Source organism: Danio rerio, chromosome 3 (genome assembly GCF_049306965.1).
Source record: "Danio rerio strain Tuebingen ecotype United States chromosome 3, GRCz12tu, whole genome shotgun sequence".
NCBI lineage: Eukaryota > Metazoa > Chordata > Actinopteri > Cypriniformes > Danionidae > Danio > Danio rerio.
This window is the reverse complement of record NC_133178.1, coordinates 33,197,785-33,215,416: the sequence shown is the minus strand read 5'-3', so window position 1 is coordinate 33,215,416 and position 17,632 is coordinate 33,197,785. Positions and strand designations below refer to the sequence as shown.

The 17,632-nt window shown below is 35.2% G+C and overlaps 1 long non-coding RNA gene across 1 annotated transcript in view; it reads left to right on the top strand.

Annotated features, from left to right (window-relative positions):
* Window positions 1-17,091, top strand: part of LOC141381234 (uncharacterized) — a 28,605-nt gene extending 11,514 nt beyond the window's left edge. The window contains exon 4 of the long non-coding RNA XR_012401098.1: window positions 15,377-17,091. This is a non-coding gene — a long non-coding RNA (uncharacterized lncRNA). The remainder of the gene's footprint in view (window positions 1-15,376) is intronic.
* The last annotated feature ends 541 nt before the right edge of the window (window positions 17,092-17,632 follow it).

The following is a 17,632-nucleotide window of genomic DNA, read 5'->3' as shown; positions in this document are numbered from 1 at the left end:
TCAGCTGAACTGCATTTAATATGGAAAAATGAATATAAGAGAAGATGTAATCGTGTTTACTAATTGTTAGACTTAAAGTGTCCCCTGCTAATGGCTGAACAGCACATTCGCACAAAGAGTCGTGACCTGGCATTTTGTCGCATAATTCCTATCTCACCAAACAAGAAAGAAGGAAGTTTAGGTCTATTGGAGATGTTTGGACTCAGTGAAACATAACAAATGTGTGGTTTATTACATCATGACACTAATGACATGTAACAGTTCTGCCGCAGGAAAGCACCGGACTCACAGAGGGTGTATTTTATTCCGCAAAGACTACAAAGGACAGGGCAATGCTGCAGAATTCACCGAAAATTCACATTACATGTCTGTCTAGTCAGATATTTGCTACACTGGTGAATTATTATTATTATTACCCGATGGTCTATTCTAATGTGTTCTATTCAATTCTATTCTACTTCCCTTTACATCTTTTCAAATTTAATTTTTTATCTTCTGTTTAAAAAAAAAAAACATTCTACATAAACACACACACACACACACACACACACACACACACACACACACACACACACACACACACACACACACACACACACACACACACACACACACACATAATGTAATAATTTGATCAATGGGAATTGTCATATTATTTACTTAGTATTATTCTTATATTATTGTTTGACGTGATTCAAACAATTTTATTATAATTAGGTCTGAAGTTACTTAAAGAAATAGCTTTTAGATATTTACATTTCACACATTTATATATATATATATATATATATATATATATATATATATATATATATATATATATATTCAGAGCGTGTCAGAATCCATTTTTGCTAATATAGGGATGGAAAAATTTGCTTTGCGCCGTGGCGCATGGTCTAAAAGGGTTGAGTTTATTTTCTTAATGAGTTATAGGTGTGTTTTGAGAATAAAACAATCATAGTCTCATCTCCCATTCCCTTTAAGAACCAGCTGCATCGCGCCATAAGCGCATTTGCTATTTACATGACGTAAAGTAAGTGTAGGTGGAAAAACTGAGCATTTCACTAGCAAGAAAACAGTTAAACAGAGCATATACAGCGCGAGAATGAGAGATAAGGTATCTCATAATCTAGTTTCACTTTTGCTCTCGTGGATAAGGAAATCTTTATGCACAGACATTAATTAGCCTATAAATAATTAATTTTGTTTGTTAAGCACAAAGATTTGTTTCAAATCTATTTCTAAATTCAGTTCTAATTTCCAGCAAACTAATAAATGAACAATAATAATGAAGTGTGTTCAAAAACCTGAGTTATATCCTAAAACACATGCTGTGCCCCATATGGTCTAAAACCTGACAGGTGGACAAATCTAAGCTTGTTTTTCATAAAACAAATATAAATATGTATATAATAAATAATAATGCTAATAATAATAACATTATACAAAAGCAAATTGAATGAACTGAACATGCAAACTCCACAAAAAAAACGCCAACTAAGCCGAAGTTCGAACCAGCAACACAGCGACCTTCTTGCTGTGAGGCGACAGCAATACCTACTGCGCCACTGCATTGCCAGCAATAATAATTCTTTACATTTACATAGCTCTTTTCTAGACATTCTACCTGACACGCCACCTGGATGACACAACGGCAGCCATATTGCGCCTGTCCACACACCACACACTAGCTGATTGGTCGAGAAACGACAGAGTGATGAAGCCAATTATGATATGGAAATGGTTAGGAGGTCAGTGGGCAAATTTGCCCAGGATTCTGGGGTTAAACCCCTACTCATTTTTTAAGGACATCCTGGGATTTCTAAGGACTTCGCTTTAACGTCTCACTGAAAGAAGGCACTCACTGAGCAGTATAGAGTCCCCATCAGTATACTGGGGCGTTAGGACCCACACAGACCACAGGTTGAGCGTGCCTGCTGGCCTCACTAACACCACTTCCGGCAGCAACCTAGCTTTCATATGTGGTCTCCCATCCAGGCACTGACTGGGCACAGCTCTGCTTAACTTCAATGAGCGACACTTTGAGAGCTGCAGAGAGTCGTACACTTTCGCACGACTGAACTAGTACGAATTCGTACGAATTAGCCACTAAACTGACAAAACGTAAAACACTGTTTCCTCGTGAGATCAGGCTGGTTACTCCAGCCTGGAGCGGACATCTATCAGAAAATTAGTAACAGCTTAAGACCTTATATAATGTAGGTTTACCAGAAGTGCTGTGATGCAAAAACAGCACACATCCCCACAGCTGGATGTAATTTGTTTTTATTTTTTCGAGAACATCCTTTTAATTTCAGGCTGTGCTATGAGTTGAAACTGATCTGCAATGTGACAGTCCTCAAATACAGAGATCCAAGCGCTCTATGAGACTACGTTAATTAGTAGGAAAGAATTGATGCAGGCTGGTGTGAATGAGGCTTGTAGCAGTAATGGTTTAGAGAACAGATGCTGCAATGGTGTGTGTCTGAGAGTGTGTGCATGTGTGAAGAGGTCGGCAGTCTGCTTTCTGAGGAAGACTGCAGCCTGTGAGCTGTTCCGCCTCATGTTTGACTAACTCAGTGTAACGGCTCATTGGGAGAGGGCTGAAAAACAGAGTGTTTGTCAGAGCCGTGCTGTGCTGATTTGGCAGAACTCCGCAGGTCAACACAGCATGCCCAACACACACGCACACACATACACAAGATGCAAAGACTTGTTTAGGGTGTCTCTCTCATATAATTTATAGAAAATCTCTCTGATAGCAACCTTTGTCATTAGCACTGCTTGCTAACGTGCTAATAACAGTGTTTAACAGAACTTCACAATGCAAGACTTGTTCAGTCTGCACTTTTCTGTTCAAATAATGTGTTTTGTTGAATTGTGCTCTTTGTTAGATTATAGACTCCAAGACATATAAATCAGATCTAGCCTGTCTGACCAGCACACATCCAGCAAGTGTTATTATACCACAAGCAATCACAATTTAAAGGGCACCTATGATGAAAATCATCTTTTGGAAGCGGTTTGGTCAGATCTGTGTGCACATATAGTGTGTCCACAGTAATATTGGGGGGATATATAGACAATAAGTCTCTTTTTTATTTCCTGACATTAAATTAGGACCCAAATCCCTCCCATTTTAAGGCCCACCACAATGTAACGTATAAGGTTTTACCACCTGATTTGACTGACAGCTGCGTATTAGCCGTAGTATTGCGTATAATCATATCCTTAACACAGTACGTGCGCAACGCAACTGGAATTAAAAGATCTGTTCAGCTTTCTGGGATTATCAATCATCATCACACGTTTAATATGTTTTTAATACAGTATGTTTGTAATGTATTACAGCAATTTTACCATCTTTACTTTATCACCCCGTCCGGTTGTGTCTGTACACTTATAAAAGAAGATTCTTCAATATAGGTTTGTGGACGTTAAATCAGACTTATTTTGTACATTAACAGAAAGGATATCCATACAGCAGTGGATATTGACGTCCATTCTGTCACATTTGCTGGGTAAAAACAGTGCAATGTTAAACATGCATGCTATGCGTGCGTGCATGTGTGTGTGTGTCTCTCTCTATCTCTCTGTCTCTCTGTCTCTCTCTCTCTCTCTCTCTCTCTCTCTCTCTCTCTCTCTCTCTCTCTGTGTGTGTGTGTGTGTGTGTGTGTGTGTGTGTGTGTGTAAACTTAAGGAGCTTTGTTGCAACTCCACAACAAATACATCAAATAATCATTGGGAAAGTTCTTACTTTAGTATATGTCACAAACATTACGTGAGATCTGCTCCCTTCATGTCTGTCACTGTGCTGTTTATCTTATGCAGCCGAGGCGGAGATTGAGACATGTTCTGACAGGCATTTGGTAACGGTGGGATGGGAAGGACTAGCATTAAAGCATATGTCGTTACATAGACAGATTAGACAGACTTTATGTGTAATCATTTATTTCTGTTCATTTGATTCTTAGACGTCTATTAGATTTTTACTGACAGCCCAAATTTAGCCTTGTTTTAGCCAAGACAACTATGTTTAGACATCTATTAGACATCTTTTAAAAACAAAATGAGGCCTGAACAACAATTATTTATCCCAAAATCTAGCTATTTTTTCAATAATTTTCAGTGGGAGAGGCACATTTAGCAGTTTGACAAGGCACAAAGCAGTTATATCAGCACTCAGCTAGTGTTTTTTTTTCATAGTCACTGAGAGAATGTCTAAAATTGTGTAAATCACTCATCTTAAACTGTCCAATAACAGAAGAGGATGGGGCGGGGCTAATACCAACAAGCACAGCAAAAGAAAAAATAAAGAAATGAATATTGCTGGTCTCTGAGTACACAATGTACTAACTGACTTGCCCAGATGACCAAAATGTCAGTTATCAGACACATTAATCAATAATAATCATAATAATCATAAAGTACTGTAGAAGTACTTACAAAAAACCCATGGATAGGCACTTTCAGAAAAGCACTGCACTCTCAGCTGGCTAAAAATGCTCTGGTGGACACAATGCCTATAAAAGGAGTGTCCAATCCTGCTCCTTAAGGGTCTGCAAAAATGAGCTCCAACACACTTACTCTGAGGTTTCTAGTAAGCCTGAATATTTCAACATTTGAATAGCTTTGGGCTGAAATTGTGTTTACTTTGGAATAGAACAAAACTGTGAAGGACAGTGGTCCTTGGGGAGCACGACTGGATGCCCCTGGTCAATAACGAGTGAGAAAATAGGTACATTTGGCCAACAAACTAAACCGAGCTACCATCCAAAATGCCCCAGAGCAACCCCATGCTCTTGTTAAATCGTGATGCAGGAAATAGTGCTTCCTCCATTTCTTCTCAGCTGAAATTTAGCAGCCATTTATGAGCAAGACTGATTCATATCACGCCTTTAAGCTTTTGAATTTCATGGTTTACAATACAGTCTCATAGCTCACAGTTCGCTGCGGGCACAGGACATCAACATAATGTCATATTTATGTTGTACTCCAACATTGTAGAGATGTTGGATTTTGTTTGGAAATGTAAATCGGATTGATGTCAATGTCCAGCGTCCATCCTAAAATCAACCAAATATCAATGTCTAATCATGTCACACCTTGACGTTGTGTAGACGTTACCACTATGACATCTACCAAACGTTGGATTTTGGTCACTTTCCAACACAACTAAAAGTCAACCAAATATCAACATAATTTAATGTCAGTATTACACGTCAAAATAATGTTGTCCTTAGTTGCTGGCTAGACATTGAATTTTGGTCACCTGACATCATGACCTAAATCTAACCTTATATTAAAGTCTTATGATGTTATGTACCTGCTAAATACAGTGTAAATCAATGTCTGGCAATTTGAAACATTTCTGTAAATGTGAGAGTTAGAACCATATTTTTTTTTAAAACATAAAATCTAATATATGGCAAAATATGAAATACAAGTTTATGTTTGAGTTTCAAATACATTCAATATATAATATATAGACCACATATTTCAAAATATCTTTAACAAATTCCTGTTTATTTACATATTTTTTTAACCATTAGAACTACAAACAGTCAACTTGGTTAATTATTGGTGTCTGACAAAGCACTGGAACCTGTGACAGTGACGTGTAATGTTACTTCACAAATGTCTTGGAAAGCACCTAGAACACCATGGCATCGTAAACGTTGCACAAGTAAAAATTTCAGAAATGTAAAAATGTGCTTTCATTTCTCAATTGATTTATGAATAAAGCTGTTACTCTCTGAGAAGCTGTGGGAATTTGTGCTTCATGAGATCAGGCAATGTGTGATTGTTTTAAAGGAAGAACAGAACAAAATTATAGACACACAAAAAAATGATCAAAATGTTTCACAGGGTGTAAGTTTATAAATAAACATTAAATCTGTTGCTCACTCCTTTCAGAATACTGTAATTATTTGAAAGCTCACATTGGAAATCTGAAATTTCCTTAATAATGTTAATATAAATAAAATTGATGTTTTGATGTATATACTGTAGTCAAAAATTATTTATACCACTGGCAAATTCTGACTTAAAATTACCTTTATTCCACCAATTTTTTGACTGGAAATGACATGACATATATATATATATATATATATATATATATATATATATTCCACTTTTATTTACATTTGAAGAAAAACCTACCTGCCCAACCAATTAACTATCTAACAAGCTTTTCTCACATTTTTTAATTTTCTCTTTTTTATACATATTTTTTTCACTTTCTTTGTTTCTGCATGTGTAATAGCAATTAAAATGTTGTTCTTTTGTGACAAGATCTTGTGACTTGTTTAAATATGTTGATCAAGTAGTTTCTGAGATTTTGAGAACTGAGAATCCAAGAACAGTACCAAAGCTAAAAAAAAAAAAAAAAAAAACATCTGCTTTATGTTATTTGTTGCTCTTTGTAGAATATATATTTTGAATAGAAAGTAAATGGTAATATTTATATAATAATAATATTTATATGACGTGATTTCACACTTCATTTCTATAAAACGTATGCTCATCATAGCTGCTACAATCTCACAAAACTCACAGCAAATTTTTATGATAATCTTGGATAAAAATATAAATATTTAAATATCTTTTTTACAGTATCATGATGTTGAAATTACTGCTTTAAAATATATTCTTTTTAAATGTCTGGGTAAAAAATACAACTTTTTCCTCATTGAACAACAATATATTTTATTTTTAAAACATGTAAAATATTTTGAAACAGTAAACATGCCACGCTAAATATTTAAAATTAATTGTTCATTCTGCTGTCTTCATTAGTTTCAAAAACAGATTTCTCTACAACTTTAGATATATTTTTATACCATAGGAACAGTATAACATAAAATTTTAGCGGTTTTAAATCCTTGACTTTTCCAAACCACAGTAAACCTGGAAACCGTTTATCATCTCATGCTTAGCTAAAACATGAAAGAGTAGAGGTCTTAAGACAAAACCCTGTGAAACCTCTCTAAAATTTTGTCTGTTTTTGATTTAAATTTGGCTTGTATTTAGTCATGTCTAAAAGTTAAAAAATCTGGAATTTTAATAGTCTCAATAATAATAATAATAATAATAATAATAATATAATAACAGTCTACCTAATGAACTTATCCAACCTTTAAATTTAGTTTCACATGGGACTTAAACATAAAACATTTAATGGAATTTACATTGTTTACACTAACAAGAATGAATCATTTTGTTATGTTCAAACTGATTTTTTAAGTCTCTTATTGGAATGAAGGCTGCATTTATTTGATAAAAAAAAACTGTAAAAACTCATTTACAATTTAAATATGTTCATTGCTGTTTTCTAGTCTAATATATTTTAAATATATTAGAATAGATTAAATATATATTTAGAATATAAGAAATATATATTACGGCCACGCAGTGGCACAGTAAGTTGTGCTGTCGCCTCACAGCAAGGTCGTTGGTTTGAGCCTCGGCTGGGTCAGCTGGCTTTTCTGTGTGGAGTTTGCATGTTCTCCCTGCGTTCGCGTGGGTTTCCTCCAGGCGCTCCGGTTTCCCCCACAGTCCAAAGACATGCGGTACAGGTGAATTGGGTAGGGTTAATTGTCCGTAGTGTATGAGTGTGAATGAGTGTGTGTGGATGTTTCCCAGAAATGGGTTGCGACTGGAAGGGCATCTGCTGCGTAAAAACGTGCTGGATACTTTGGCGGTTCATTCCACTGTGGAGACCCCGGATTAAAAAAGGTACTAAGCAGAAAATGAATGAATGAATGAAATATATATTAAGTATATTTAGAATATAGAATAATATTTAGAATAAATTCTGATATATGCTGATTTGTTGCACAAAATATTCATTGATTAATTTTGCTTTAGTTTAGTACCTTTATTCGTCAGGGGTCGTCACAGCAAACTTATCCAGCATATGTTTTACACAGTGGATGCCCTTCCAGCTGCAACCCAACACTGGGAAACATCTATACAGGTCCCAAGCCAAGACTTCAACCAGCAACCTTTTTGCTGTGAGGTGATGATGCTAACCACTGCACCACCATGCCACCCTACACAAAATATAATATGTTAAAAGTTGAAAGCAGTTGTGCTACGTCAAATTTTTTTGATGATTGCACGGAAATACTACACACTAAACTGCTCCAGCTGCTTGAAAATTCTTCTCTGGAATTTATTAAGTTCTCAAGTCCAGTAATATTAGGTTCACACAATCCTGCCTTCTTTATTTCCCACATCAGTCAGCTAATTATGGAACTGATAACGAACAGGAACATCAGTCAACAGCGGTTCGGAAAACGATACAGCAGCACAAAGAAAGCTCAATTCTACTGTGTGACAATCGCACACCATCAAATTTATGACAAGTGTTTAAATTCATTCCTCCTGACGGGAATTAATGCGAATCCTTGCGACAGTTGTGAGAGCACCGGACCAGTTTCGCATCCAGCATTGTTTCCTGCCTGGCCCATTTTCTTCCCATCACAGTCAGTCATGCTATTGTGCTCCTGTTGTCAGCTCATTAATATACGCTGGCGTTCTTCTGCCAGCCTTCCTCTTTCTCCTCCCATCCCTCCCTCCACTTCCATGAGTCAAGGTCAGACAATTTTACCTTTGGTTTTTAAAATGTGAAAACAGATTCAGATCCCCCATCCCCCCCGGTTCCATTTCCCCAACCCCTGGCATTGAAGAAAGTGTGTGCGTTTGTGTGTGTGCCCAGCAGAGAAGTTTAATAAATGTGGTGTCACTCTGCTGTGTGGCATGTGAGATTGCTTGGCCTGCAGTCCCTGACATGTGGAAACGCTTTTGAATGGCAGACCTCTGTAATAAGGCTGGAGAGCATATGAGAACAATACAGCATGGCATATGGAAACTGCTAATGACGTTGCCTGAAAAGCTTGTTTTCATTCAGATTGCTGTCAGATTGCATTAGTGAGATACTCTTTTCAATGTGTCCGTTTATGATCACATTTGTTGTCTTTTTGTGTGCTTACATACCAATGTGTTTGTGTGCCTTTGAGTGTGTTCTTTGCTTAATGCTACACTACACAGGTCAATGCTCAACCTAATTTGTTTTACTTAATGAGGTAATCTAACCCTTAAATAAATATGTTAAAAAATAGGTTTAAAGGCCCACATGGGATTTTTAAAAAACTTTTTTTTTTCAAAAGATTTTTTAAATGCTCACTCTGAGAAATAATAAAAAAGTCAGATGTTTAATAATCTAAAATCTGGAAACAAAGCTGTCATAATAGCCATAAATTGGATTTTAAAAACGCTGTTCAAAATGTATCATGCGATTTCATGGGATAAAAAAAAAATATTTTAATTGAAGCAAAAGGCTCTGCACTACTTTTAAATTTAAAAGAACTCAAATTTGGGGCATCATGGTAACGCAGTGGGTAGCACAATCACCTCACAGCAAGAAGATCACTTGTTTAAGCCTCGGCTGGGTAAGTTTTTGTGTGGAGTTTGCATGTCCTCCCCGTATTTGCATGCATTGAAATATTTAATACTATTTCAAAGAAATTTCTGTGTTTGCATGTTCTCTCCGTGTTGCTGTGGGTTTCCTCTGGGTGCTCCGGTTTCTCCCAAGGCCTAAAGACATGCGGTATAGATGAATTGAATAAGCTAAATTAAAACCATGTGCTGGACAAGTTGGCAGTTTATTCCGCTGTGGCGCCCCCTGATTAATAAAGGGAATAAGCCGGATAAAAAAGAATGAATGAATGAGAACTCAAATTTTAAAAGTAGCAAATGGGCTTTTGGATCAATATATGTCTTTGCTAAAATAAAACAACAATAAATGTTGTTAAATATCATATTATATTACACTATGTTAACAAAAGTAAAAAAAAAAAATTATAATCTAAAATAAAGAAATAAAATATAATAATAGTGGCAGGGTGGCTCAGTGGTTAGCACTGTCGCCTCACTGCAAGAAGGTTGCTGGTTCAAGTCCTGGCTGGGTCAGTTGACATTTTGTGTGGTTAGCCCGAAATAAATTCAAGTGGCCTGAATAAAAAGTACATTATTTAATAAAAAAAAACAAATACTTGCATTAATATTTAACAATATGTTATGTATTTATTTATTTATATTTGTTAATTTATTCAACATAATTTTTGTGCTATAGATGAATTGAATAAACTAAATTGGCTGCATGTGTGTGAATTAGAATGTATGGGTGTTTCCCTCTACTGGGTTGCAGCTGGAAGGGCATCCGCTACATTAAAAAAATGCTGGTATAGTTGGCGGTTCATTTCGCTGTGGCAACCACTGAAATAAAGACTAAGCCAAAAGTAACTGTATGAATGATTTATTGAATGAATGAATAAATTAATGAAGATTAGAATAATGAACTCATCTAACCCTTAAATTTTGTTGGATTTCATGGGGGAATAATACTAAAATAAATAGTAAAAAATTAAAAAGTGTCATATATTTAATTAATTATTTAACTACTACCAAACCTAGTAAGACTTCTGTACAAATCTGTCAAACGAAATTGTCGATACAAATTGTAAAACGAAACATTCTGAACATTGAAAATTGAGTTTTTTATAATTGAATATAATAAATATTTGGAAGTGAAATGTGTAGTCCAGTCCAAGAGTTGAAAACGCTGCCTATTAATAATCTAAACCTGAAATATCCCAAATGAGATCATTTAACTCAAAAATTTTGTTTGGTTGATGCAAATAAAATTTTTTGATTCAGTAGTGAATTAATATTTGGGTCCCTCTTAAATCAAGTGGCCTTAACTACATGTATTTACATTCAAAAATATACCTATTGTGTTCATAATGCTTTGCAGAACATTTCTGGGGTTATTGGTGGTAAGTTATAGGGACAGGTATGTGGATATGGGTAGGTTTAGGTATGGGTTAAAGTGTAATGGATGGTCAGCAGTGTATTATGTATGTAATAACAGAAATTAATTGCATTGCAAATACATGCATGTATTTAATCAAGCATAGTACAATGTAAAAACGTGTATTTACAAAATAAGTACATCGTAACAAATTATTAATTTCAGTGTAAGTAAATATTAGTTAAGGTCACTTAATATAAAGTGGGGCGAATATTTGTTACTTGAAAAAAGCTGAGTAATTTAATTGCTTTAACTTAAAACAAGCTTCCATGTTTAAGTAACTAGTAGAATTGCTGAAACATACATCTTTATTTGTTTTTCTCTCCTACAACTTTGTTCATTTCAAAATTTAAATCAAACACCCAGTGTGTCTGAGGTAACGTCAGGCATTTGGATCTACTTTTTATGTGTGCTTTATTTGTCCTTCAGTTTCAATGCACTTCAACCTGAGCACATTGCATTAAACCAGTTTGATTACATTTGAGATTAGAGTAAGGTGGGAGACATGAGCCTCATGTCTGGCTGTAAGAGTGAGTTATGCTGCAGTTAGCTGAGTGGGTTGGAAGCGTGTCGCATGGTGCGGAGACTATACTCCACTACTCTGTTTCTATGACCTTGGGGGTCACTGAGCGGAGGGATGCATTCATCACTGTGATGCTGGTGATGGGGGAAGGGGAAGGGGGGAGCTGTAGGCATGCAACGGTGGCATGCTCATTACTAACCAGCACCCAGTGCTCTGCTTTTTTGCTTCTGTTTCTATTTGAGCCCTCTGAGTGTAAGTGTAACCTTTGTTATTGGAGTTTTTATGGATTCTTTTATTTATTTACCACATTAATTCCTTATGCCCTATCAAACAATTTCTATTAAGAATATTTGAGATAACCTCTTATCAAATAAACCGAGGTTCACATGGGATTCAAAGATTGGGCAACAAAAAAATAAAGAATCTCTAAAAAAAAAAAAAAAAAAACTTTAAAGCAGTACCTCATTCAATTAAAAATGTATCTTTCATTTCAGTTTAAAATTATTTGTTTTATTTTTCAAGTAATATATTTTAAGTTCGAAACTAATATGAATAAAAAATATATATTTTATATATATAATATTTAAAAAATTAATTTAAATGTTTTTGATTAAGAGCTCAACTAAGTAATATTTTTTTGGACCAATGTAACATGTTAAGGTTACTTAGGCCAGTGAATGTGTATTAAACAGAAACTCAATATGCCCTGTACTTTCACAGACTTAAATATTAAGGCAAATGATTTATTTTTCATTGGCTTAGGTGATCAAATTTAGATGGGAAAACATTACCCTAATACCCTGGAAAAATCTAGCCTATTTCAGTGCTTTTCATTTTTTTATTCATTCATTTATTCATTCCACACACCACAGCGAAATGAACCACAAACTATTCCAGCATATACTGTATGTTTTAAGCAGCGGATGCCCTTCAAACCAGAACCCAGTAATGGGAAACAACCATACACTCTCACATCCACACACAAACTCATACACTAGGCCAGTTTAGTTTATTCAACTCACCTATACTATAGCGCATGTCTTTGAACTGTGGGGGAAACCGGAGCACGTAGAGGAAACCAACTTCAACATGGGGAAATCACTCAAATGCCTTGATTTTTAAAAAATAAACAAATAAACAAACAAAATAAAAAACAAACTAAAAAAATAAATAAATTCATTCATTCATTCATTCATTTTCTGGCGCTTTTCCAAGGCTGGGTCGCAGGAACCCACAGGAACCCACAGAGACTTCCCTCTCCCCAGACACTTCCTCCAGCTTCTCTGGGGGGATCCTGAGGCGTTCCAAGGCCAGCCAAGAGACATAGTCCCTTCAGCGTGTCCTGGGTCTTCCCCGAGGCCTTCTCCCGGTGGGACATGTCTGGAACACCTCCCTAGGTAGGCGTCCAGGAGGCATCTGAAACAGATGCCCAAGCCACCTCAGCTGACTTCTCTCGATGTGGAGGAGCAGCGGCTCTACTCCGAGCTCCTCCCGGGTGTCAGAGCTCCTCACCCTATCCATAAGAGTGCGCCCTGCCACCCTTCGAAGGAAACTCATTTTGGCCGATTGGATCCAAGATCTTGTCCTTTCGGTCATGATCCAAAGCTCATGACCATAGGTGAGATTAGGAACGTAGATTGACCAGTAAATCGAAAGCTTTGCCTTTCGGCTCAGCTCCTTCTTCACCACAACGGACTGGTACATCGACCGCATTACTGCTGCCGCGGCAAATAAATAAATGAATGAATGAATAAATAAATAAATAAAATATTGTTAATTGTTAATGCATGTGTTTGTTTTATTTAATAAATAATGTATTTTTTAGTCTGGTCACCTGAATTTAATTGGGGCTAACAAAAATCTAAGAAGTTCCTGCCAAAAAGGATACCACGGATTTTGAAATTTTGCAAGGCCTTTATGGTCTACATAATAATATGTGCAGAGGTCTTAAAACAAAGTCCTGTGGGAGTCCATTACACATTGTGTTATTGTATTTCTCTGAAAATTGAAAACAATCTGTTTTATGTCAAAAACAACACGCTTGACTTTTAAAAATCTAAAACTCAAAATAATCAATTTAATCTAAACAAATACAATTAACAGTGGTATTTCTAAACTGTATTATTACTATGTCATTGATTATGTAAAGGTGATCAGATATTCTGCATCCACTTAAGATTTAGATCAAAATTCATGTTATTAACAAACACTACTAGGTCAATAAACTACTAATTAGCTGTTTATTAATATTTAGTAAGATAGAATAAAGTAGGATTAGGGATGCAGAATAGGATACTTTATAACTACAAGTGAACAGTCCAAATCTTAATAATAGGTAATTAGCCAGTAGTTAATAGAATGAATTGTGACCTAATCTAACTGATTACTGATTATTCCACGAAAAGTTAACTGTGAGCATTATCATAAACATAAAATCAATACAGTAAATGGGGGAAAATGTGACAAATCTTTTAACATTGGTTTTTAAAATGATATGCATTTATTAAAAAAGCATTTCACAACTGTACCTTTTAGACTCTACTGTAAATCCCATGCCTTTTCTCTGCATTGCGGTACACATACTGTACAAACTGTCAATAATGTGTAATGAATAAGAAATGGCATGACCCCCTCCCCATTTTACAATATCAGACAGAGTATTGATCAGGAAGAGCTAAGGTCATGCTCTTTCTCAGTTTATCATCTGCTTCTCAAGATCTCATCCTCTGATGTGCAGTAGCCTACATTAAAAAAAAAAAAAACTAAATAATGACACAGTTAATTGTGAAGACAGAATGAGGAATTATTTAATCAAAATAAACAATTTTTTCCATCGCTGAGCAAAGACATGAAGCAATATTTTAAGTATGAGAGTGCGAAATGTGTTCAACGATTTCCTTTTCATTCTTGTTCTCTGCATGCTTGAAGAGTTGTTGCGGTTAGTCTTTGCTCTCTTTATAGTCTGTTTCCTGCCTGAAAGCTAGTGCTGATTTCAGTCAACATATTTTTATTGTACAATCGAGTCTCATGGAAACAGAGCATCCAAGCAACATGTATCTGAATAGAGATTCTCTTGATCATGTATGTGCCATAAACAAAGCATGACAGCTGTCACTACAGCTCATGTCAGTGCACGGGTGAGGTCTTTTTTCTCTATCGTGTGCTTTTGGCCAAGGCTCTCTGTCATTTTATTGACAAGTGTGACCGGGGGGTTTGCTTCTGTCATTCATTGTCATGGAGCAAATTTGATTTTGGTTAAAATGAACAGATTTGTTTTACTTGCTACTTTTGAGAAAACTAAATGCTAACTTAGGGCCCTAGAATTATCAGAGCATACATTAGGCCTGATCACTTATTTCCCTGCAGGGAAACATTAAAAATATACAGTGTACATTGAGTATTAAATGTATAATAGCATAATATTTGAATACTGTGTTAAGTGATTCAATATTCAGTCATGCATTACCTCAAAATAAACAGGGAAATCTACTTAATAAATATGCTGAAATTAAAAATAGATTTCATTACTTTATTGAATATTATCTTAAGATTCAGCTAAGAAAACAAGTCTGTTGCAATTATTGCTGCAGCAATATTACAGTTACACAGAAGATACTCAAGTCTTTAACCCAAGGACATTTCACTGCAGTTGATAACAGATGCCACTTGGCACCAGATGCAATTAAAAATGAGCACACAAGGTGGTGGATTTTGATTTGGACAATGTAACTAATTTATGCCATTGCAGTTTGTAACTTTTAAGGACATGATTTGTACCATGGGAAACCAAAATGTACCTCTGGTTTTTAAAACCTGCAGATGCAATATTGTACCTTCATCAAAAGTACAAATCTGATCCATGAAGGTACCTCTACAGTGACAGGAAACTTTATACCCTAACCCCTTCATGAACTATTAAAGGCATTCTGCTATATTTAAAATGCGACAATTTCATTCATTCATTTTCTTTTCAGCTTAATCCCTTTATTAACCTGGGGTCGCTACAGCGGAATGAACCACCAACATATCCAACACATGGTATATGCAGTGGATGCCCTACCAGCTGCAACCCATCACTGGGAAACATCCATACACACTCATTCACACACATACACCACAGACAATTTAGCCTACCCAATGCGTCAATTTATTTTCAGTAAATATAAAACATTGAATAAATTTTTAAACAATGTTTTTTGAAAAGAGTTTCTTTTTTGTGTAAACACACCTTTTCCATTTACAATAAAGAGTAAAAAATACTTCAACATAAATCAAAAAATATGTTTTTGCTAAACATTTCACACTTTTCACAAACATGTTGCAGAAATACATTCTCCCAACAATATAAAACATTTCTCCAATTTTCACACAATACTTTTGTAATACAAGGTCATTTGATTTACTTAATTTTAAAACAGAAATCGAATTATGCAAAAGTATTGTAACAAGATATGCACAAGGTTTGATTAGTTTTACAATACTGTTCATGTCTCCATGAACAGTTTGCATATGCAGGACTTTTTTCAGTCACATGCGTAGAGGAAAGCAAATGCTCACCTTAGAATTATAAGGTTCTATCTGACATTTTTGTCAAAATTGAGTTTTTAAGATATTCTTATTAAACGACAACTTATTAACATTATGGGATGTTTTTCAAGTTGTTTACATTTTAAGACTTTTTATTTTATAAAACAAATGTTACACACATACTGTTTGCTATGGAATGCAAAAACTATGAAGCTCAATATCTCAAAACCATTCAGAACGCAGATAGAACCTTATGATTCCAAGGTGACGAAATGCTATCAATGCAATCAAATGATATCAATAATTAAAATGTATTTATCAGAAAATGCTTACCAAATGTTTATTAAAAATGCCTTAAATGTTTAGTTTAAAATACCTATAGTTTTGTTTTACCAGTTGTTTTGTAACTTAATAATTAATGTTTATGAGTTTCTTTGCTTTTAAACAATGATTCATGTTTTAATGTGGGAATTATTCATAAAATCACTTTGCCTTTCAAGTTATATTTATTTTCATAGATATTGTATTAAAGGAGTTGTTATGTATCGTTTTTATGACAACAATTGTTCATTTCAGTTGTACTATAAAAGGTGCAGAACAGTATCATAAAAGGCCTTTTCTGTACTATAAGGTACAAAACTGTTCCTTGAAGATCATTATTTTTACCGCCATGTACCTTTTTTCGGAGTGTACTGGAGATATTAATGTAGCATTGGTTTCAGTAATGCCTACTTTAATATTTACCATTGCCATGGATGACAAGTGGGAATTGTAGAATCTGCAAATGCAGAACCGCTGTGGCTCAATCATCCTTTTCAGTGAAAGGTTCACATCTATGTAAAGCCATACATGGAACTCCCATTTTTTTTCTGTAAAGCTGAAAGCAATGTGAACATTAGGTATTATGCTTGTTGGTCAGGTTTACATTTCTCTTAATGCAGATTGACTTCCATTTTAAGTGTGTGTGGCTCTGCTTATACTGTACATGTTTGTTGTATTGTGTTTTTTTTTCTTGTTTGTTTATTTTTTTAATTTTTAATGTAAAGCCTATCCATGGACAAGGGCTGCAAATTAGCTCTATGCTATATGCCCTTTGTGCACAACAACAGTCATCTTTGTATAACAATGTCAAGTGTATTGTCAAATAAACAAGCAAACATTCATTCATTCATTTTCTTTTCAGCACTTTTCAAACACCCACACACTTTCATTCACACACATACACTACGGTCAATTTAGCCTATCCAATTCACCTATAGCGCATGTCTTGGGAATTATAGCAGAAACCGAAGCACCCGGAGGAAACACGGGGAGAACATGCAAACTCCAAACAGAAATGCTAACTGACCCAGCCAAGGCTCAAACCAGCGACCTTCTTGCTGTGAGGCAGCAGCACTACCTACTACACCACCGCATCACCTTAAACAAATAAATAAATATGACAATGAATTTAAGTAAACATGAGACAGCTGAATGCTATGCTTTAATAAATAGGAAATGTAATTTGTTATTGGAGTGACACTTTTTCAAAATTAACATCTTTGTAGCTTTTGGGTAACAATATGTACACCTTAGGTCGTAATAAGCACCTTTATATACCAAAAAATTGACCCTTTGGAAGCATAGCTTTTAAAAAGGTTCTGCCCCAGTGACAGCTTTTGTACCTTTTATTTCAGCAAGTGCACTATGGACCAGTCAGAATG